This window comes from Ranitomeya variabilis, chromosome 1 (genome assembly GCF_051348905.1).
Source record: "Ranitomeya variabilis isolate aRanVar5 chromosome 1, aRanVar5.hap1, whole genome shotgun sequence".
NCBI lineage: Eukaryota > Metazoa > Chordata > Amphibia > Anura > Dendrobatidae > Ranitomeya > Ranitomeya variabilis.
Genome location: NC_135232.1, coordinates 406945510 through 406970751, shown reverse-complemented (window position 1 = coordinate 406970751; position 25242 = coordinate 406945510).

Below are 25242 nucleotides of genomic sequence, written 5' to 3'. Positions count from 1 at the left end.
ACATAGATAGATAGATATTAAAAGTCGGCAAATGATCTGCCGCATACAGTATAGAATAGAATAGGATAGAATAGATATATACACGTAGAGTAGGTGTATATATACACTGCTCAAAAAATAAAGGGAACACTAAAATCCCACATCCTAGATATCGCTGAATGAAATTGTCACGCCGTTCTGTCTGTATCTGGTTTTCGGCGTGACAGTGCATGTCTTTGCTTTAACCCTTTGCTCCTTTCCCCCTAATTGAGCTGGGATACTGTTGGCTGTTACCTGTATGGAGCCTTCTCAGTTCCCTGCTTTGCTGCGTAGCCATATATGGGTGGTTAGGTCTTTGCTCTGCTGCATGACCATTCATTTGTGTTGTCCCTGGTTGCCGCTGTGGAAGCTTTCTGCGGGTTGCGAGGGGAACTTTACATAGGAGCTGCCCCTCAGCAATTGGTTGGGGACAGCTTTTCAAGTACACACTAACCCTGATAAAAGCAGGGGAGGTGTGGCCGTGCATGCCCTAAGCACAAACAGTAACCATTACAGCACAATCAGTGCAGGAACTGAGGCTCAGGGCACCTGGCTGTGACTGCATGCACTGACACATGTGGAAAGTCATGCACCAGTTGCAAATGACCTCACAACCCACAGAAAGCTTCCACAGCAGCAACCAGGGACCGCACAAGCGGATGGTCATGCAGCAGAGCAAAGACCTAACCACCCATGTACGGCTACGCAGCAAAGCAGGGAACTGAGAAGGCTCCATACAGGTAACAGCCAACAGTATCCCAGCTCAATTAGGGGGAAAGGAGCAAAGGGTTAAAGCAAAGACATGCATTGTCATGCCGAAAATCAGATACAAGAAGGGTTAATTTGGTGTGCACTCAGCCTGAGTACAGGTGAGGTGCTGGTGCAATGGACCGGTGGTCTTAATAGCAGAATTGTTGAAATTCACCGCACACTCATATGAATTAGTTTATGCAAGGATTCTATTAGTTTATTGGGAGCGTAACAGAATATTACAGTATATGCGATAAACAACGTTTAGATTAGGTGCGTCTATATCTATAGAAGTTCCCTGTCAGACATGCTGCACCAGAGCACAGCGCAGGAGCGCCGCTCTCATACAGGATTAACACAGGTCCACACTATTAGAAGGGAACTTCTATAGATATAGACGCACCTAATACAGTGCTCAAGAACGCCTATATTGCACCGCTGGGACTATTTCCTCCCTACGCACCAATCTAGTATCTTATAAGCGAACACGTGACAAAGGCTCTGGTTGAGCCGAAATGTTGTTTATCGCATATACTGTAATATTCTGTTACGCTCCCAATAAACTAATAGAATCCTTGCATAAACTAATTCATATGAGTGTGCGGTGAATTTCAACAATTCCGAAAATCAGATACAGACAGAACGGTGTGACAGAAATATTCCAGTTGTAAATCTTTATTCATTACATAGTGGAATGTGTTGAGAACAATAAAACCTAAAAATGATCAACGTAAATCACAACTAATATCACACGGAGGTCTGGAGTTGAAATGATGCTCAAAATCAAAGTGGAAAATGAAGTTGCAGGCTGATCCAACTTCAGTGGAAATGCCTCAAGACAAGGAAATGATGCTCAGTAGTGTGTGTGGCCTCCACGTGCCTGTATGATCTCCCTACAATGCATGGGCATGCTCCTGATGAGGCAGTGGATGGTCTCCTGAGGGATCTCCTCCCAGACCTGGACTAAAGCATCCGCCAACTTCTGGACAGTCTGTGGTGCAACGTGACATTGGTGGATGGTGCGAGACATAATGTCCCAGATGTGTTCAATCGGATTCAGGTCTGGGGAATGGGCGGGCCAGTCTAGAGCTTAAATTCCTTCATCTTGCAGGAACTGCTGACACACTCCAGCCACATGAGGTCTGGCATTGTCCTGCATTAGGAGGAACCCAGGGCCAACCGCATCAGCATATGGTCTCACAAGCGGTCTGGAGATCTACCTAATGGCAGTCAGGCTACCTCTGGCGAGGACATGGAGGGCTGTGCAGCCCTTCAAAGAAATGCCACCCCACACCATTACTGACTCACTGCCAAACCGATCATGTTGAAGGATGTTGCAGGCAGCAGATCGCTCTCCACGGCATCTCCAGACTCTGCCACATCTGTCACATGTGCTCTGTCTGAACCTGCTTTCATCTGTGAAGAGCTCAGGGCGCCAGTGGTGAATTTGCCAATCCTGGTGTTCTGTGGAAAATGCCAAGCATCCTGCACGGTTTTGGGCTGTGAGCACAATCCCCATCTGTGGACGTCAGGCACTCAGACCATCCTCATGGAGTCGGTTTCTAACCGTTTGTGCAGACACATACACATTTGTGGCCTGCTGGAGGTCATTTTGCAGGGCTCTGGCGGTGCTCCTCCTGTTCCTCCTTGCACAAAGGCTGAAGTACCTGTCCTGCTGCTGGGTTGTTGCCCTCCTATGGCCCCCACTACATCTCCTGGTGTACTGGCCTGTCTCCTGGTAGAGCCTCCAGCCTCTGGACACTACGCTGACAGACACAGCAAACCTTCTTGCCATAGCTCGCATTGATGTGCCCTCCTGGATGAGCTGCACTACCTGAGCCAATTGTGAGTCCGTCTCATGCTACCATGAATGTGAAAGCACAACCAACATTCAAAAGTGACCAAAACATTAGCCAGAAAGCATTGGTACTGAGATGTGGTCTGTGGTCCACAATTGCAGAACTTCTTTATTGAGTGTGTCTTGATAATTGGCAATAATTTCCATCTGTTGTCTATTTCATTTGCACAACAGCATGTTTATGTTTATGTTATATTTCATAGACAGATAGATAGCTGATAATTTGTCGGCTTCTGTAAAATCATTGCAGAATCCTACAGGATAGGATACATGGTTTACATACAGTAAACCATTTCAGAACTTTTAGATTTATATATGTCAGTGACTAATACTGTTAGTAGTATGTGAGTGTAAAATTTTGGGACTTGTATGCATTTAATAAAAGAATGTTTTCACGGAAAAAACTGGCGTGGACTCCGCACAATTTTCTGCGCCAGAGAGGGAACGCCAGTGCTGAAGACAGATATTCATAGCCTATAGAGGGACCATGGTAATTGCCCCCCTGGCTAAAAACATCTGCCCCCAGCCACCCCAGAAAAGGCGCATCTGTAAGATGTGCCAATTCTGGCACTTAGCCTCTCTCTTCCCTCTGCCCTGTAGCAGTGGCATATGGGATAATAAAGGGTTAATGTCACCTTTGTATTGTAAGGTGACATTAAGCCGGCTTAGTAATAAGACACCTATCCATTACTAGTCCTAAAGTTTGTAAAGGGTTAAATAAACACACACACACATGCAGAGTAAAGTATTCTAATTAAATGAAAAACACACAGTTTTGCCATCTTTAATCTTCTGCCAATCCAAATAATGCCCTTGATCTCCTGTAACAAATTAAAAATAAAAAACCAACAATATACCCATACTTGTCCGGTGTACAGTCAGTCCCACGGGATAATCCATATCTGGGGGATATATAGTTTATAAACGGGAGCAGTGCTAATGCGACCGGCCCAGCTGTAAACTACTGGAGAATGAATGAAATGCTGGGAGCTGAGCTTCAGTGACTAGCGATGACATCACTGAAGCTGCACTCCCTCACAGCCTGAACTCAGATGAACTCTTGAGCGTGGGAAAATCAGCTGGCATGTCTCCTATCCTGTCGGCTTCTGCAATGACTGTACTGAAGCCAACAAATGAATTATCGGCTATTCTGCTATCTGTCTATGAAATATAAAGATATATATATATATATAGATGTATGTCACTGACATATATATATATATATATATATGTATACACACCTATACTATGTGTATATATCTATTCTATCTATTCTATTGCAAGCTGTCAGTGTGATTTTACAGTACACCGCACATGAATTGTCTGCTTTTCAAAGGACACCGGTGCATATTTCTCGCAAGTTACACTGATGGTCCGTGTGGTGTGCAAGTTTTTCTCGCACCCATAGACTTGCAATGGCGAGTCTCGGCCGATATACTGTGCAAATTCTCAGGATGCTGCAATTTCACTCGCACATATAATATGGCTGAGAAAAAAACGGTGATGGGAGCTGCCCCATAGATTAACATTGGTCCGAGTGCTATGCAATTTTTTTCTCGCATAGCAGTCATCCATATTCCTCTGTAGTGTGACTACAGCCTTAGGCTGGGTTCACATTGCTTCTCTGGCGTCCGTTAGATGGACTACATTACACCGCAGCATAACGCGGTATAATGCAGTCCGTTAATGCCGCCATTAAGTCCTATGGCAGACGCATTGGTAGCGCATGCCCATAATGGGCGTGCGCTAGTGATGTGCCATCATTGAGTGGTGGACCCTGGGATGCGGGCTGCAGCGTTTCTGGGTCCATCACTGCTAGTGCAGATAGAGCATCTGCTAGCTCTATCTACGCTAGTGAGCTGACATATCGGCACTTGCGTTAACAGCAGCCCGTTAACGCATGTGTTGAACGGGCTGCTGTTAGCGCAATGTGAACCCGGCCTTAGAGAGTTATTCACACATGCAGAGGGACCTATCAGACTTTGAGTCCACATTGACAATGGTTGATAGACAGATGTAATTTGGCCAAATTTTATGCTAAGCGTCTCATATTTTTCCTAATACTCAAAAGCTGTATTGCTGTTGAAATGTCACATATTTCACATTGATGTGCTTTAGCATGATAGAGTGCAACCTTTTTTGTATATTATTTATGGAGGTAGCTCCTCCTGGTATGCACCTATTCACACTAGTCTGGATGTGCCAGTCAGTTTTTTGTCATTAGTATGTTAGCTTACTGACTGAGCACTCCGCCCTTCACCAGGTGGTGATTTTAATTGCAGCAGGTCTCTACTTACCCATAAATGCAGGCATTGCTGAGGGAGGTGTCCATATTCACCCAGGTCTAAGGTTTCTCCTTGTGGGAGTGACATACCAGCTCTGGCTTGTCAAGGTAAGGAGGCTTATTCGCTGTGCAATACTCCTCTAGGAAATTTAATATACAAATTGCCTCTTCAGAGAAAAAGAGGACTTGAACTCTATAGCGCCACCTGTTGGAAGTAGCGATCCTACAAGTCACAATCAACCCTTTAACGAGTCTTGCAATATGACTTAGGATAAGAGCCAAATCAGTATCTCAATTCGCAGACACGGTGCTTGGGGCTGTTGGCCCTTGTCAGTGCGAAGCATGGGAACTGATTAGGCTAGGTGAGAGGCTCTGGACTGAGGTATAAGGCTTCTCCTTGTGGAGAGCGACATATCAGCTCTGGCTTGTCCAGGTAAGGAGGCTTATTTGTTGTGCAATGCTCCTCTGGGAAATTTAATTTGCAAATTGCCTCTTCAGTGAAAAAGAGGACTTGAACTCTATAGGGCCACCTATTGGAAGTAGCGATCCTACAATTCACAATCAACCCTTTAACGAGTCTTGCAATATGACTTAGGATAAGAGCCAAATCAGTATCTCAATTCACAGACAAGGTGTTTCGGGCTGTTGGCCCTCATCAGTGTGAAGCATGAGAACAGCAGCCCTCACCTGTGAGTTTTGCCGGATTGGTTGTAAAATATAGGGGGACCCCACATCGTTTTTTTCTTTCATCCCTTCTCCCCTGCTCGCGCTGATCGCCAGCAGAGCAGGGGAGAATGGATGACAGCTGGCTTCAGCACCACAAGCAGGGGTACAGTGCTTACTGTAGTGGCCACCTGTGTGGATGTACCACGTGAGTACATGGACACACGGACACGGATATCTCCAGTACCGTTTTTTCCGGTACTGGAAATATCAGGACGTGTGAAACCGGCCTTATAGAGGTATTCACATATACCCATCAGACTTATACCCATCAGACTTTGAGACCACCTTGATGATGGTTGGTGGGCAGATATAATTTTGTCAAATTTTATGTGTCTCATATTTTTCCTAATACTCAAAAGCCACATTGCTATTCAAATTTTTCATACTTAACATTGACATGCTTTAGCATTATAGAGTGCAACCTTTTTTGTCTGTTTGCTGATGGTCATCAGGTTGTTGCAGCAGAAGATAAAACAAGTTTACCTGTAAACCTGCTTCCATGGTTATTTGTTGTAGCTTTAGTGCTGGCAGGGAGTAGAGGGGGTCTCCTGAACAGACATTCGGCTGACAGGCATCCCCTTTATAAAAGCTTCAATAAGCAAGGAACACAGCTTATCTTGATAATATGCCTATTTGGACTTATTTCCAGATGCCTTAAAAAAATTCCTATATTTTGTTTTATACTTTTGCTTGATGTTAATGTTAGGGGGTGTGCAGGCGGCTGGTTTGGGCCCTGCATTCCTGTACATGCATACCTAATGAAACCGGGTACATTTTGTGTTTACAGTGTGCCCTGTGTAATATATGATAGCTGACACTGTATAATATAATAATGGCTGACACTGTTCTGATATTTGTGTGTTAGGGACACAAATAGGGACAGTCAGTGGCAGTGGTAGGTCAGCATTGGTAAGGGTTATAGCAGTGTAGTTGCAGGTTAGACACAATGGAGGGCACTATAGAGTTAGATTGAGAAAATAACTGGTTTCAGCCAGAGTTATGACAGTTGAGAAAGTGGGCGGGGCCAGTGTACTGGCAGGACAAGTGCCTTCCTGAGGTAATTTTCAGTTAGTGGGAGGAGCAAGAGCAGAGTGAGAGGAATTGTTCTAGAAGGTTTTCTGTTGTGAATAGGACAGTGAACAGAGAAGATTAGAAGGGTGACACGTCTGTCTTTATGACTGGTGGGATCTGGGCAATTGGTCAGCGGTTAGGCCTTTGGGAACTTACATGACATCTGGGACCTAAGGTCTGACAAGGATTAGAAGTGTAATCCTGTAATTTCATCAAGGAAGGGGAAAGTGGATGGGGAGCACCGGGGACCAGCTAGGCCGACAATCCAGAAAACTGCGGGAATGGAGATCAGATCATGGTACCAGATGGTATGTTGTCAGGAAAGACCAGGGACAGCTTAGAAGGTGAAACATCTGTGACATGTGAAGACTGTTGAATGGCGTCTATAAAGGAACTGAAGGAGTTAAGTAAAGTTCTGTTGGAAATGAATCTGGACTTTGAGAGTAATTGCGTGTTGCTGAGACAAATCGGGACTTTGCAGTCTGAGGAGAATGCTGACCCACAGATGGGTGAAATACAGAGATGTATCTAGGGGGGCAAGTGCCCTGGGCACAGCTAGCAGGGGGGCACAGTCGGGTTGCCTAATGCGGAGGTCCGCAGAGTCTCCCCTGGTGGCTGCATTCTGCCACCACCCGGACTGAAAGTCGGCTGTTCTCTGTGCAAACTGTCAAGCTGACAGCTGGCACAGAGAAGCTGCAGCATGCCATCTCCCAACATGGGCAGACATACCGCATGTGCAGCCTGTGAGGCTGCACCAGGGCCCAGAGGTGAAGGAGGCCCCTGCAGGGTGGCTAATAATGAGCGGTGGGCAGGGAGACATCCCTGCAGCTCCACTGCCTATAAGAAAAATGGCAGCGGAGCTGCAGCAGAGATCTGTCTTCCTGCTTCTTGCCCGTGTTTCCTTTCACACAGGTAGCACTGGGTGACGTCATCATTCAGCGTCTGGCTGTGCCAGAGGAAGGCGCTGGAGAAGATGCTGTGGCAGACCATGCAGACAGGTGAGAGGTGGTGTGTGTGTGCATGTGTAGTGCTGCGGGGGAATGTGCAGTTGTGTGTGTGTGTAGGGGGAGGAGAGGGTAATGATGGGGCTAATGGGGAGAAGGCAATGATGGGGTGATGAAGAGGGCAATGATGGGGATGGTGGGGGAGGAGGAAATGATGGAAGTGGTGGAATGGGCAAGGATGGGCATGGGGGTAGGAGGAAATTATGGAGGTGGTGGAATGGGCAATGATGGGGGTGGGGGGATGAAATGATGGAGGTGGAGGAGCAGAAGGCAATGATGGAGGTAGTGGAGTGGGCAATGGTGGTGTGGGAAAATGCAATGACGTACAATGGCGCCAAACAGACACTGTCTGTAGGTTATCGATGTGTCTCCGTGACAACCAGAGGTCTGAAGCAGACCTCTATGGTTGTCATTGCCGCATTAGTATGAGTGCCACCCCATTGTCAGCGCTCATGGCAAGTGAGCATTTCTGCTAACAGGTGATCTGATCATTACCTGTGTGTAGCAGAGGCAATTGAAGTACTGCAGCATCTAGTCTCCCATGAAGAATATTGAAGCATGCAAAAAGTAAAAAAAAAAAAGTTTTTAAAAATATTTGAAAAATAAAAAAATATAAAACTTCAAATCGCCCCCCTTTCGCCACATTCTAAATAAAACAATTAAAAAAATCAAATATTCACATATCTGATATTGCAGCATTCAGAGTCGTCCAATTTATCAATATAAAAAAAGATTAACCCAATTGCTAAATGGCGTAATGAGCGAGGGTTTTTTTGGTCGCTGCTACATTGCAATAACGTGAGATCAAAAGATCGAAAAAAAAAAACCCTCACCTGGCCATATTGACCGAAAAATAAAAAAGTTATGGCTCTGGGAGGAAGGGGAACAAAAAAATAAAAACTCAAAAACAGAAATACCACTGGTTGAGAAGCTGTTAATAATTTCAACAAAATTGAGAATTTTGTTAATGAGAATTTCATTAACAGAATTCCTAGAGTGTTTGTATTATAAATTGCAACAATTTTACCCTTTGTTCCCTGCCCTGTGTTGTGGCCCAATCCTGTGTAGGATGCTACCATGGAAAGTTACCCAGGATTCAGGTACAAATAAATTTAATTTAACAAAAAATTAGAAAGAAGGTAAAACGTAGCAAAATATTTGATACATGGCACACAATAACTTTTGTTTTGAAAAAAAAACAAATATAGAATTTTGTGCCCAAACCTGGAAAGGACAGCTTCCACTGTGAATAAGCGCATATAATTCTTGCAGAAGAGCCAACCCAGGTGGCTGGGCATGAACTGTGCTCAACTTAAACATGTAAGAGTTTAGTTTTCACACAAACAGACAAATAGAAGCATTTTTCTTGGGCAAACCAAAGGCTGATGATATAGTCAAGAAAGAAGAGGAATGATACAGATAGCAGTAAATAGGGATGATGATGGGGTTGATGACAATGACAAGGCACTACTTGTGCAGACTTTTTACCAGAAAGACCATCATGTGGAAAAGAACAGCTTGAGCCTTCCTTATATTGCTGGTCACTTTGCTTTCCCCACATGAACAAGTTAAATCGTTTTGTAAGCTGACGGAGTAATGTAGTTCCTAGTCGATGTGTGCCAAAATGTACATGGTTTAATTTTCCAACCACACAACTTGCACACTGCAATTGATTGGTCCTCTGGCAAATTGGAAAGAAACTCCAACACCCGAGATGCCTGCACATAGGAATCACCCCCACCATGACCACCAGCAGAGCCACCAAGGTATTGTGAGTTAAGAGACTATCAAGTAGAACAAAAACAGGTGTCATTCATGGAAATGAAATGACAGTATGTACAATATTAAGTGTAATCGTGGAGGAGAAGGTGAACTGAGCATAACATTGAGTCAAGCTTATGATGTCTCTTTTAGAGGTTTCATGACCCTGCTATGACTGAAATGAGTGATGTGCTATATTATATTATACATTCTGCTTCCTCCCCACTGATATGCTTGCCAGAGCTAAAGGGGTGTGATCTGTGTTTTGTACTACTAGTTCCAGGACAAATGCTGCTCTCAGTGTCGGTGGGGCTGCTGGAGGTAGCTCATACATTTTCATCTGTGGTATGGAGTTTTTACTTTCCGTCATGCTGCCATGTCTGTTTTTAGAGTTTACCATACATTTGGACACAACTATAACATTTATGTACTTTCCAAAAAAAATATTAACATGCCTAGCCAACCCAGGAAAAAATATGCAACCAACCTGAAGTGATAAGTAGGATATATGTGATGACCAAAAAGGCTTATGCAACACCAGCCTGCCTGTAAAATTGGTGTGGTATAGCAAAAATAACATCCCTGTGCCTTTACTAAAATCAACAGGACAAGAAGAGCTGGTGGGTTCTTCTCCCTAAAGCAAACATTAAAGTAAGGAAGTGTGCAAAAAACTATTTTTTTACAACACGCATACTGTGTAAGGTAGACAATTTCATTTAAGACGCTGGAATGTTCAGATTCTTCTTTTTTCTTACAATAATAAATAAATAAAAAATATGCTTTGTCCATCTCACAAATCATAAAGCAAACTCTCTGTGCTACACAGTCCTTGGTTTCAGGATTTTTATTTAGTGGCAAAATTAGGACAGAGAGGTATTATTATTATTATTATTATTATTATTATTATTATTATTATATCCTTTTTTTGTAGCTAGATGAGCAAACCCAAACTTAAAAGTTCTGGGTTCATACCAGACTGTTAGAGTCCGATGCGAAACGACGAACATTGACTTTCCAGGAAGTTTGTTCCAATGTTCAGAGTTCCGGGGAAAATCCATTGCAGAGAGAGAGAGAGAGATAATTTCCAATTTCAAAAGTGTGGGTCCCCATTGTTTTCAATAATGTTTTGGTTCTGGTTTAGGTTTAGATACAGTTCTGGTACCTGAACTTAACTTTGTAATAAAATTTGGGTACGATAACAGAATCTGAACTTCCACAGGTCTGCTCATCCCTATTTGTAGTGCGTCAACATAATAAAAAATGTATTATAAAGGTATTGTACTGATGTATATAACAGATCAATCAATTCACAGTCCCAATGACTATGCAGGTCCAGGACTTCCATATCACTTGAATTTTTGGATTATTATAACATGTGAATAATTATTCACAGATTGAGACTACCACTCCCATTTTCAATCTGTTTCAGTCCAGCAGTAATACAGCACAATCAGATTTAGGCCTTTCTCTAACTCTACTTGTAATAAGCAGAACTTTCTGACATCCTATTCCTAGGTTGTAAAATCCTAAAATGGCTCTTCTTGGCCGCCAGTCATCTTTTATATTGGCTGTGAATAGTGATGAGCGAGTGTACTCATTGCTCGGGTTTTCCCAAGCACACTCGGGTGTCCTCCGAGTATTTATGACTACTCTGAGATTTAGTTTTTATTGCGGCATCTGAATGATTTACAGCTACTAGCCAGCTTGATTACATGTGGGGATTCCCTAGCAACCAGGCAACCCCCACATGTACTCAGCCTGGATACTAGCTGTAAGTCATTCAGCTGCCGTGATGAAAACTAAATTTCTGAGCAGTCATAAATACTCGGAGGTCACCCGAGCGTGCTCGGGAAAACCCCAGCAACGAGTACACTCGCTCATCACTAGCTGTGAATAGTTCCCCCTGATAGCTGCAAGGCATTATGAGGAAGTAAGAGCGGCCAGGCCTGGGATGAGCCAGCTATCTGGCTGCTGCAGTCTTCAGCAGTGTGTGAAATGGTGCAGGCATTTTTTTGATCCTCGTGCTGAGACCTGCAATTTTACAGGGAATTTTTCTTAAACTTGATCAGCAGTGGACTGATTGGCTCATCTCCAGTATCTACCATTCTACATCAAAACATATATTTGCAGACTTAAATAACAGTTACCGGTAAATGAAATTCCAAGGAGATGTTATTCTTTACGTCAAAAAGCCCTCCACTACACAATAGATATTACAAAACAGTGCTACACATTTTCATTAATTTTCTCTTCGTGCTGACAGACAGTATTGCGTTGGTTTGTGTGAACTGAACGTAAAACCCACAAGCATCCATTTATATAGGCTCATTGACATATATATAGGATTGCGGAATATTTTTTGGCTTCTTACTGATAAATGATAGGACTATACATATAATTAAAGTTGGTTCAGTTGTGGTATAGATATAGAAACTGGCAACGGTACAAGACTATGCATCAAAAGATGTATATTGGGAATGATAAATTTGCAACAAGTACATCCACTCAAAGGTCAGCATCAGCAAAAGAAAACAACTCAAACGTCTATCTACATTAGAGTATTCATGGCCCATAAACTTTATAGCCTGGCAAAAATCCTAGAAGTATAATTGAGATCTGCCCACACAACCTAATTTATTTGTCAATTTATTCTTTATCAGCATGAATGGAATGCTTCATGTCTTTTATTCCTCAAACTTCTAGAACTAGAAGAATACTTTAAGTTTTAATTCTTTTTTATTTAACCCGCCCCAAAACTCGATAAAAAAAATATACTGATAAACCATAATATGAAAAGCATTTAAACAAAATGAGTTTATGTTTTGAAATAAAAAGGGATTTTCTTTGTTCTAGAAAGGAACCTTGTCAGTACAGACAGACTGTATTTGCATCAGTCTTTGAACATTTTGCATGATTTTAGGAGCTCCAGCAGAAATGCAACTTTCTATCATAGCACTCTCCACCTGATTGGCTTGGAAGCTCTTTTATAGACATTGTACTCTCTCCACTGCAGTTCAGCCTTTGACAGTTTTTGATCAGAGATTATCTTAAATTTTACTCTTCATCTTGCTGACTCTTCCTCTTTACAATGCTATCAATCCCATAATGCTCCAATACATTAACAACTGGGCAGCAAGAATCCAATAGACTCCAATAAAGAAAACAAAAGAGTTGGTCCAAAAGAAGCTTGTTTTGCACTGTTTATTGGATTGTGCTGGTCCGATTTATATGCTTGTGTGAATGAACCCTTATATTCAGGGCCGGACTGGGACTAAAATTCAGCCCTGGCATTTGAAGGTGCACAGGCCCACTTGTCACATGGTGACTGTATAATATCTTTTTGCACCTGTATGTTACAAGAAGTGAGGTGCGTGTAACACAACTATATAACATACAGTCACAGCTGTGCTCAATATTACAGCTCAGTCCTTTTTATTGCTCTTAGGTGCAGGATCGGGCAAAGCTGCTATTTTACAAACAGAGCTGGGTCTCATAGATAATGACGATGATGCTGCGCTCTACATAGTGCTGCTGCGGCATCTTCATATAGCTGATGGACAGTGATGCAAAGAGTCATATACCCACTGAGCTAATATTTATGTATTTATTTTACTCACTGATATAGCGCCATTAATTCCACACCTCATTACTGTCCCCATTGGGCTCACAATCTACATTCCCTATGAGTCTTTGGAGTATGGGAGGAAACCAGAGAACCCGGTAAGAAACCCACGCAAACACGGGGAGAACATACAAACTCCTTGCAGATGTTGTCCTTAGTAGGATTTGAACTCACAACCCCAGCGCTGCAGAGCAACAGTGCTAACCACTGAGCCACCAAAAATCTCTACAAAGGCCAAGATCTGTATTACCGCCATATTGTGACCATATAGTGATAGATATCAGTTCTGCAGAACATATAAGAGATCACAGTACAGTTATATATATTAACTTACCGCTGACAATCTTTCTGATGGAATCATTCACATTTCCCATCTTTTCCATCTGGCCCAGACCGACATGACAACTTCTTCCAGCCAGGACTTGGCAGCAGAGAATACAACAAAGACATATTTCACATCTCACATTTCCTGCCCCATCCCTGTCTATTCCCAACCTGCACAAACTCCATATCCTGTGGATAACTCAGTACTGAGCCGCTGCCGTATGTGTCCCTATTGCTGCACCTGATGTGTGGTACAATAAACGTGTTCCTCTTACTGCCCCACATAATAATGCCCCCACTGTTCCCCTTACATAGTAATAATGCCTCCTTTGTGCCCCCTAGATGGTAAAATTGCCTCCCTATAAAATATTAATGCACTATGCAAATGTACTAGAAAACAGTATCCACATTTTTCGCTTGGAAAGTAATAATGCCCCATGTGGACATATGATGGCCATAGAACTCTGAGTGCTCCTATAACAATTATGCTTCTTAAGTGCCCAGTTAACATCTACTAATGTTCCCCGAGTCCCCAATGTACACCTCCTCTATATACGTTATGATGGGCAAACTGCTCCCCTATATACAGTATAATGCACCCACAACTCCTCTATACGCAATATGATGTTCCCACAATTGCCCTCTACACAGCATTATGGGCCCACAGCTCCTCTCCACACAGTATGGTGATCCCACAGCTCCGCAATACACAGTATAGTAGTCTGATAGCTCCCCAATACACAATATGGTGGTCCCACAGCTTCCCAATACACAGTATGGTGGGCCCACAGCTCCCCTATGCACACTATATTGGGCCCACAGCTCCGCTATACAGAGTATGAAAGGCCCACAGCTTCTCTACACATGGCATGATGTCCCCACAGCTCCCCCAAAATACTGAATAATAAATACCACAGTAGCCCTCAGACTGTATAATGGCCCCCGCACTAGTCCCCCAACTGTATAATGGCCCCTGCATTAGTCCCCAAACTGTATAATGGCCCCTGCATTCGTCTCAAAACTGTATAATGGCCCCTGCATTAGTGCTCAAACTGTATAATGGCCCCTGCATTAATCCCCAAGCTGTATAATGGTCCCTGCATAAGTCCACAAGCTATATAATGACCCCTGCATTAGTTCACAAGCTGTATAACGGCCCCTTGCATTAGTCCCCAAGCTGTAGAATGGTCCATGCATTAATCCCCAAGCTGCACAGTGATCCCTGCATTAATCCCCAAGCTGCATAATGAACCGTGCATTAGTCCATAAGCTGTATAATGGCCCCTGCATTAGTCCCCAAACTGTATAATGGCCCCTGCATTAGTCCAAAAACTGTATAATGGCCCCCGCATTAGTCCACAAGCTGTATAATAGCCCCTGCATTAGTTTAGTCCCCAAGCTGTGTAATGGCCCCTTGCATTAGTCCCCAAGCTGTATAATGGACCCCTGCATTAGTACCCAAACTGAATAATGACGCCTATATTAGTCGCAAAACTGTATAATGGCCCATGCATTAGACCACAAGCTATATAATGGCCCTCGCATTAGTCCACAAGCTGCATAATGGCCCCTGCATTAGTCCCAAGCTGTATAATGGCCTCTTGCATTAGACCCCAAGCTGTAGAATGGTCCTTGCATTAATCCCCAAGCTGCATAGAGATCCCTGCATTAGTCCCCAAGCTGCATAATGGCCCTTGCATTAGTCCCCAAACTGTATAATGGCCCCTGCATTAGTCCCCAAGCTGTATAATGGCCCCTGCATTAGTCTCCAAGCTGCATAATGGACCCTGCATTAGTCCATAAGCAGTATAATTGCCCAGCATTATTGCACAAACTGTTTAATGGCCCGCACATTAGTGCACAAGCTCTATAATGGCCCCCTGCATTATTCCACAAGCTGTAGAATGATCCCTGCATTAGTCCTCAAGCTGCATAACGGACCCTGCATTAGTCCCCAAGCTGCATAACGGACCCTGCATTAGTCCGCAAGCTGTATAATGGTCCCTGCGTTAGTCCCAAAACTGTATAATGGTCACTGCGTTAGTCCCCAAGCTGCATAATGGACCTTGCATTAGTCCACAAGCTGTATAATGGTTCCTGCATTAGTCCCCAAGCTGTAGAATGGTCCCTACATTAGTACCCAAGCTGCATAATGGACCCTGCATTAGTTCACAAGCTGTATAATGGCCCCCGCATTAGTCCTCAAGCTGTAGAATGGCTCCCGTATTAGTCCTCAAGCTGTATAATGGCCCCTGCATTAGTCCCCAAGCTGCATTATGGACCTTGCTTTAGTCCACAAGCTGTATAATGGTCCCCTGCATTGTACCCAAAGCTGTAGAATGATCCCGGCATTAGTTCACAAGCTGTACAATGACCCCAGCATTATTGCACAAGCTGTATAATGGTCCCTGCATTAGTCCCCAAGCTGCATAATGGACCTTGCATTAGTCCACATGCTGTATAATGGTCCCTGCATTAGTCCCCAAGCTGTAGAATGGTCCCTGCATTAGTACCCAAGCTGCATAATGGACCCTGCATTAGTACACAAGCTGTATAATGGCCCCCACATTAGTCCCCAAACTGTATAATGGTCCCTGCATTAGTCCCCAAGCTGCACTATGGACCCTGCATTAGTCCACAAGCTGTATAATGGCCCCCGCTTTAGTCCCCAAGCTGTAGAATGAACCCTGCATTAGTCCACAAGTTGCAGAATGGACACTGCATTAGTCCACAAGCTGTATAATTGCCCCCCGCATTAGTCCCCACGCTGCAGAATGGACCTTGCATTAGTCCACAAGCTTTACAATGGCCTCCGCATTAGTACCCAAGCTGTAGATTGGTCTCTGCATTAGTCCCCAAGCTGCAGAACGGACCCTGCATTAGTCCACAAGCTGTATAATTGCTCCTGCATTAATCCACAGGCTATGTAATAGCTGCTGAATTAGTCCCTAAAATGTATGAGGGCCTTCAACACAGTTTCAGGGTGCTCCACACCATGTAGAAGGGTCCCCCATTGTTTATGATGTCCCTACAATACATCACAAGTTTTAATTAAAAAAATTCATATACTCATCTAACCCAGGATCCTGACAGTCCAGTGGCAAGGCAACACGCTGTAACAACGCCGACCAAACGTCAGAGTCCTGTCGCAGTGCGATGACAGCAATGCGCCAGGATTCTGATGTCCTCAGCGTGCGTCGGTGCCTCGGTCATTCTGTAAACCTGAGGCATAAAGCCATCTGCGGTCTACAGAACAGAGAGCAGTAGTGCAGCGCTAGTGCAGGGAGATCTACTGCAGAGCTTAACTGTATATGCGCATTAGACATGCTGATTAATTAAGGGCAGTGTAGCTCTGGGTGGGCCCCCAGAGATCCAGGGTAACCATCCATTCTGCAACCCAGTAGCTACTAGCTACGCCACTGTATACTGTGGCTACAGACATCAGATTTTACACCAGTCATATAGTTCCCTGTATATAACATCCGATGTCTGTGCCCACCTTATATCTTATCCCTAATATATGATATACTATGTGTACAGACATCGGATGTTATATACAGGATTATATGTCATGTTATATATTACACTATGTATACAGACATCAGATCTTATAGCTTCACAGATTATCCTGTAAATAAGATCAGATGCCTGTGCACATAGTATAGTATATATGAGTGACATATTCTCCTGTACACTGTATGTGCTATGTGCACTGTATATACTATGATATATGCACTGACTGATCGCTCCTGGACCGGGCTATAGGACATACATGATATAGTATACGGTGGCTCTATATATTATATGCAGTGTATGTGAGTCGCCCACCAGAGCAATGGGGATACTCGGTACTGGGTCTGGTCACACTTAAAGGGGATGTCACGGTGGCTGCGACTTGGTCCGTGGCCCTGGGACTCAATTAAAGGGGAAAGGTCTTTTAAGGGACTTGTCAAAGTCTATTTTCGTGACGCCATCTGTGGTTTTCGGCCAATAGGGATGCTGCGTAAAGGGGTCCTCTGGGGTGATGTTGTGGCAGCAAGATGGTGACGCTTCTCACAGGTGAAGCGGGGTCCCCAGGGCTCCCAAGGTGTATGGTAGGGATGATGTGTTGCTGGTAAATAACGGGAGACACAGGGTTGCAGTCTTTACCTGGTTTACTGGTGGTAGCAGGCCACATTCCAGGGTACCGGCAACAGGTACAGAAGGAGTCCAGGCAGCCCGGAACAAAGCGGAAATCCCCTTGGCACATCAGGTTGGAAGCCTTCCACTCTGTGCTGCTTTCCTGGTCCCTTGCTCCCTGTAGTTTGCTGGCAAGGTACCCCTTTTTTCAGCTGTCCTGGGATAGTAACTGAACAGTAGGCAGCTTGAGCCGTTTTCTTGGGGTCTCTGACAGGGTGGCTCCAGGCTCTACCTGCTGCTGTACCTCAGGTGTTTACGTATAGTCCTATGCCCTCTGGTTCTGCTGTGGACCTTGCAGTTGTCCACAACCTCGGGCTCCCGGTGCCCGGTTTCTGCGCTCTGGCTCCTATGAGGCCCAATCGTGACCTTGACTCCTCCTCCAGACCAGGATTTATATATCTCAGGGAAGCTCCTCTAAAACAGGGTTTTGAGCTCCACCTCCTGGCCTGGAGTTAGAATGTGTTGTGTGTAGGATAACCTGCCAAAGGGATCCTTCTTCTCTCCAGGCATAGCACTACCCTCCCCGAGAGGAAGGCAGCACTACTGTGGTACCCGAACTTCTGGGGTGCCACATTCTCCCCCATTAAATCCAGTACTACTGGACTGTGAAAAGGAAACATAAACAACAGGTTAGATAAGATGCAAAAACATTTTGAACAACATTAAACAGGGTACATGAACTTTTTCTTCCCTACGGGAGGCACTTTTGGCTTTAATGTTGCAAATAAACATATTATAAGAGTACATCTGGCCTTATACCAGAATGTCCTTGTCTATATACAACAGTGCCGAAGCAAGGGACCCATCATAAACCCCCAACGTAGGAGTTGGGCGGGCTACAAGGCGTATCCAGACCTGGAATTTGTCCGCGTCAAACGGTTTTCTGCTTCAGGTCTGCTAAGAAACAAGGCCCTACATACGCCGGCAAAGTGGGTAGAACCAGTTTGCACCTTGAGGATGCCAACTATGTACAAAAACAGTTTTTGGGCAATTCACTGTCCATTACCCTATTGTCCATTTTTAAACCTGTAATAAATATAAGCAGGCAATTCAAACAGGTAACAGCAATTATTGACATTTCTAGTCCCTGCATCTTATTGGTAAGCTAGGCAGCTGTCTGCAACTTCTTAGATTCACCATAGGTCTGACAGATTCACCGATAGCAGAGGGTGGATGCTCTCGTTCCACTGCTGGTGTGACATCTATTGCTTGAGCCTGCTGGGCTAGAGTCTCATTTTGCACTGGTATTTCCAACTGGGGAAAAGTCAAGACAGGTATCACTATAGCTTGATGTACTTGAGTCAGAGGCGTAGCTAGGGTTTTGGTTCAAGGGGGGCGAAACTTCTTAGTGGGCCCCTAACCAGGTAACCTTGATTACAACTTGGTGAAGCCCCCTAATAATGGAGGAGAACCTCAGCAGATGACCGCGCTGTTACTGAAGATAATCTCTATATAACAACCAACATGGATATTACCGCCACATGGTCAGTAGTAGATACCAGTTCTACAAAACATATAAGAGATCATAGCACAGTTACAGATAATGACTAACCACTGACGTCCTTTCTGATGGAATCAATCACTTTTCCCGTCTTTTCCATCTGGCTCAGACCGACATGACAACTTCTTCCAGCAACAACTCACCTGCAGAGAATACAACAAAGACACATTTCACTTCTCACATTCCAGCCCCATCACCATCTATTCCCAACCTGCACAAACTCCTCATCCTGCTGATACCCCAATACTGAGCCACTGCTGCCATATGTGTCCCCATTACTGCACCTGCTGTGTGGTTCTCTGTGCCTTCTAAATTCTAAAGCTCCCCTCTATAATATAGTAATGTCGGGTGCAAGTGCCCTAGAAAACAGTGCCCATATTTTGCCCCCTAGAAAGTAATATTGCCCTGTGTGCCCCTTTGATAGTCACAGTAACCTGAGTTCCCCTATAACAATAAGTGCCCACTTTACATTTAATAATGTCCCGAGTCTCCCCTTGTACAGCCCCCCTATACACAGTATGATGCTCTCTTATACACAGTGTAATGCTCCCTCACTTTATAGTACCACCCACACACTATACTGACTCCTTATTAGCCCCCAAACTGTTTGATGGCTCCAACAATGTATATTGACCCCCGCACTGTAATCTCCATACTGTATGATGGCCCCCTAGATAGCCCTCATATACAGTAGCATAATGCACCAAATAGTCCACAATATAGTATAATGCACTCCCCATAGGCAGACTCTATAGCATAAGGCAGCCCCCAGAGGCACACTCTGTAGCATAAGGCAGCTTCCATAGGCAGACTCTATAGGATAAGGTAGCCCCATAGGCAGACCCTGTAATAAGGCAGCACCCCAATAGGCAGACCCTGTAATAAGGCAGCCCCCGTAGTCAGACCCTGTAATAAGGCAGTCCCCATAGTCAGACCCTGTAATAAGACAGCACCCCATAGTCAGACTCTTTAATAAGGCAGCCCCCATAGTCAGACCCTGTGATAAGGCAGCCCCCATAGTCAGACCCTGTGATAAGGCAGCCCCCCTATAGTCAGACCCTGTAATAAGGCAGCACCCCAATAGGCAGACCCTGTAATAAGGCAGCCCCCATAGTCAGACCCTGTAATAAGGCAACCCCCATAGTCAGACTCTGTAATAAGGCAGCACCCCTAAAGGCAGGCCCTGTAATAAGGCAGCCCCCATAGACCCTGTAATAAGGCAGCCCCCATAGTCAGACCCTGTAATAAGGCAGCCCCCATAGTCAGTCCCTGCAATAAAGCAGCCCCCATAGGCAGACTCAGTAGTAAGGCAGCACCCCTATAGGCAGACCCTGTAATAAGGCAGCCCCCATAGTCAGAACCTGTAATAAGACAGCCCCCATAGTTAGACCCTGTAATAAGGCAGCCCCTATAGTCAGACCCTGTAATAAGGCAGCCCCCATAGTCAGACCCTGTAATAAGGCAGCCCCCATAGTCAGACTCTGTAATAAGGCAGCACCCCTATAGGCAGACCCTGTAATAAGGCAGCTCCCATAGTCAGACCCTGTAATAAGGCAGCCCCCATAGTCAGACTCTGTAATAAGGCAGCACCCCCCATAGTCAGACCATGTAATAAGGCAGCCCCACATAGTCAGACCCTGTAATAAGGCAGCCCCCATAGTCAGACTCTGTAATAAGGCAGCACCCCCATAGTCAGTCCCTGTAGTAAGGCAGCACCCGCATAGTCAGACCCTGTAATAAGGCAGCACCCCCATAGTCAGACCCTGTAATAAGGCAGCACCCCCATAGTCAGACCCTGTGATAAGGCAGCCCCCATAGTCAGACTCTGTAATAAGGCAGCACCCCCATAGTCTGACCATGTAATAAGGCAGCCCCCATAGTCAGACCCTGTAATAAAGCAGCCCCATAGGCAGACTCTGTAATAAGGCAGCACCCCCATAGTCAGACCCTGTAATAAGGCAGCCCCCATAGTCAGACCCTGTAATAAGGCAGCTCCCATAGTCAGACCCTGTAATAAGGCAGCACCCCCATAGTCAGACTCTGTAATAAGGCAGCCCCTATAGTCAGACCCTGTGATAAGGCAGCCCCCATAGTCAGACCCTGTGGTAAGGCAGCACCCCATAGTCAGATCCTGTAATAAGGCAGCACCCCCATAGGCAGACCCTGTAATAAGGCGGCAGACCCTACAATAAGGCGGCACCCCCATAGGCAGACCCTGTAATAAGAAAATACTTGTTGAAGAAAGAGAAATGAATGGCACCAGGAGTTAAATCGCACCCAAAGGTATGCGGGATTCGATCCTTATGGACATATAAAGCACGGTCGCTTATTGCCACTGGGAAATGGTGCTCGACATGTTACAGCCAAAAGATTGTCCATTGATAATAAAGAAGAGATGTGGCACTCACCCAGTTTGCAGTGAAATTAATGTCTTTAATTCACCATATTCCGGTTACAGACATTCACTTGGAAGCGGCAGGTAAAAGTGAGGGTGCGGGGAGTGAGGAGTGGACGATGGCTGTTTCGCGCGGACAGCGCTTCTACAGGTCCATGTGAAACATTAAAATGATGCCATTTGCTTTATAGGGAAATCCGACTATCAAACATAGTAAATACTATTGTTAAAATTTGTACAAAACAGATTTTACAATAAGTACAAGCCAATTTTATCATAAATGCAGACTGCAACATTCCAGGGTTATAGAAATATCGCCATATCTAATTTATCGTTGAATCCGATAGGATCTTGGGCATTTGCCCTCATTATCCATCTGGCTTCGTGTTTTAGGAGTAGTTTGCTGTGGTTTCCACCCTGGGGGGGAAATTAATGATTTCAAGGCCGGCAAAACGCAGCAAGTCAGGATTTGCGTTGTGTTTCTCTTGAATATGTTTGATTAAACACAGACAACCTTTGCCTGACAATATAGAGTTATAGTGTTCCCGGAATCTTGTAATCAGCAGACGAATAGTCTTCTTTCCGATATAAAAATACAAACAAGGGCAGAAAATTACATACACTACAAATTTACTCTCACACGAAATGAAATCTCTGACTTTGTGTTTTATTGGACCGATCTGTAAGGGATTTTCTAATTTATGCAGATGGCAAAAATTACATTTTCCACATATAAAGTTACCTTGTGGTAAGGCTTATTTTAGCCAATTATTTTCCACTGGCAAGAGGCGATTGTGAACCGATAAATCCCCCAAACTTTTTGTTCGTTTGTATGCAAACTGTGGACAATTTGTAGTCATTTTAGATAAAACCCCATCTCTTTGTAACACATGCCAATTTTTTTCGGATGGCTGCGTAAATTTCTTGATCGATTGAACTGTGTTTAAAACTGAAAATGAACCTTTGATCATTATTTTGAATAGGATGTTGTTTTTTCATATTTTTCCTTTTTATGATTTTTAAGAAGGTCAATTTGTGAGAGTTTTGCTGCATGGAACTCTGCCTCCTCTAATATAGGAAGTGGATATCCTGTTTAAGAAGCGTGTTTTTAAATCTGCTATTTGTTCTTTATAATTCTCCTCATTATTATTAATTTTTCTAAGTCTCACCATCTAACTGTAGGGTATGCTCTTTTTAGTATGAGCTGGATGTGCACTATTAAAATGTACTAATAAATTATTAGTTGCTGTAAATTTTCTGGGAACATTTGATTGATTTTGCCATCCATAATATCTATTTTTACGTCAAGGAATTCTAGAGTATCTTTTCCAAAACATGATGTAAAACGCATATTTTCACTGTTAAGGTCATTTAAATATGCTACAAAGTTGTCAAAATCTTGCTCTAATCCATCCCAAATAATAAAAATGTCATCCGCCAATCTCAAATACATTCGTATATGTTTTAAATATGGATTTGTGATTCTGGTGACATACTTTTCCTCAAAGGCTGCCAAAAACAGGTTTGCAAAAATGCATGCAACTGGTGTACCCATTGCGGTACCGGTTCTTTGTAATTACCACCTGTTCATAAATTTAAAGTCATTATGGGATAGAACAAATCCTAGGCCATCCAATACAAATGAGATAAAATCAGAATCTTTGTCAGTATTAAGGAGAATTTTAGGTATGGCTTCTATACCTTTCTTTTGTGGAATTCTAGTATATAGGTTAACTATATCAATTGAAGCTAATAAAAATTTGTTTGCCAGTCTATTCCCTTTAAAGCCAATAACAAATCTCCAGAATCTTTTATAAATGAGGGTATCTTTAACAAAAGTGGTTTTAATAGCCTGTCCAGGAATTGAAACAAAGGCCCACTTAATGAATCTATTCTCGATATTATCGGGCGTCCTGGAGGTTTGCTGGCACATTTGTGTATTTTTGGTATGCTATACCAATGTGGGATATTTGGGGACTCAGGTAATAATTTTTCCGCTTTACTTTTTGTTAAAGTTCCCTTTTCTACATATTTTTTAATAGAATTCTTAATTTTTCTTTAAATGTGGCTGTGGGGTTGTTATCCAAAAGTAAATACGTTTCAGGGTCATTGAGCTGTGACATTGCTTCATCTATATAATATTTTTTGTCTAAAATTACCAACTTGCCTCCCTTATCTGCCTTTCTGAAAATTACATCATCCCACTTTTGCATCTCCCCAAGTGCTCTTTGTTCATTAATAGAAAAGTTTCTATTGGGCTCCCGATATTGAATGGCTTCAATATCTTTTATCACTAAGTCATGGAATAAATCTACGACATTGCCAGGTGATGTTGGAGGCATGAAGTTTGAACGGACACCTCCTTTAAAAGGTTCAATCACCGGTTTGCTCATGTTGTGATTTAAAGATATTTCCATATTAATGGCATTTTCACTCAAAGTAGTTAATAAAATAGTATCTTCAATGTCTCTTATGTCGGTTGGTGGATATACCATAAATCCCAGTGTTCCTATAGAAACCGGACTATCAGTTGTGGGAGTCGGAAAATTTATACTTTTATTTTTAACATTAGCAAAGAGTTTGTGTAAGTATAACTTTCTTATACTTTTAAAGAAATCAATTTTAAATTCCGTTAGATCGAAATTTTCTGGCAAACAGAAGTTTGGTCCTCGTGATAATACTCCAATTTGGTTAGCCGTTAGTACTTTCTTGGACAAGTTCACAATCTGTAACGAGTTGTCACCCGCTCTTATTTCATCCAGGTTACTTGCTTGCGCTTTTTCTTTGCACTTGTGTTTTCGGCCACCTAGTCGGATTTTCCTCCTAAAGGGACGTCTGATCTCATAGAAGTTGTGGCAATTTCCTTATCTTCTGATTGCTCTTCCATTGCGCTGGAATTTGTAAGATTTCTGTTTTTTCTTAATTTTGTTAGCTCGATTTTTATAAAAAGTTCTTCTTTTGTTATTTTTGTTCCAAGTTAAAATTTGGCCAGTTTCAAAATCATTCTTTTCTCTAAGAAATTTTTCTTTTTTCCTTTGTTTTGTTTCGATTTGGATTAGGATTAGTTTTTTCTCAAGTTTTTTCTTTTAAGTTTTTATTCTGGATGTCTGTGATTCTAGAAGACAATTCCTTTTTTGATTTTTCTAATTGTTCACAGAGTATGGCATACTCTTTCTCATTTTGTGTTGTGACCAATTGTAATAAACTTTGTGAGCATTGTAAATGTATATGTTCCCATGCTTTTTGGAAAGCTGGGTCTTCTTTAAATTGCGATACTTCTTTAAAGACTCGGAGACCTCTGGGCACACGATTGCAATCGATGTAAGATTTTAACAATTTTATAGTCCAAAAAAGTCTGATTTCTCTCTCTGCCAAAGGTTAAAAAGAAAAAAAAATTCATCTCACTGCTCACCTCTGCCCAGCTGTACCCATCTCCCTGTTCGCTGTGTAAAGGGGTGCACAGGAGGCTGGTTTGGGCCCTGCCTTCCTGTACATGCCTACCTAATGAAGCCGGGTACGTTTACTGTGTGCCCTGTGTAATATATGATAGCTGACTGTTGTGAATTTGGATTCTGGGCTCCCCCGGTGGCTACTGGTGGAATTGAACTGGTGTCTTCATCTTCTCTGTTCACCTGTTCCCATCAAGATGTGGGAGTCGCTATATAACCTTGCTGCTCTGTTAGTTGCTTGCCGGTCAACAATGTTATCAGAAGCCTCTCTGTGCTTGTTCCTGCTCCTAGACAACTACT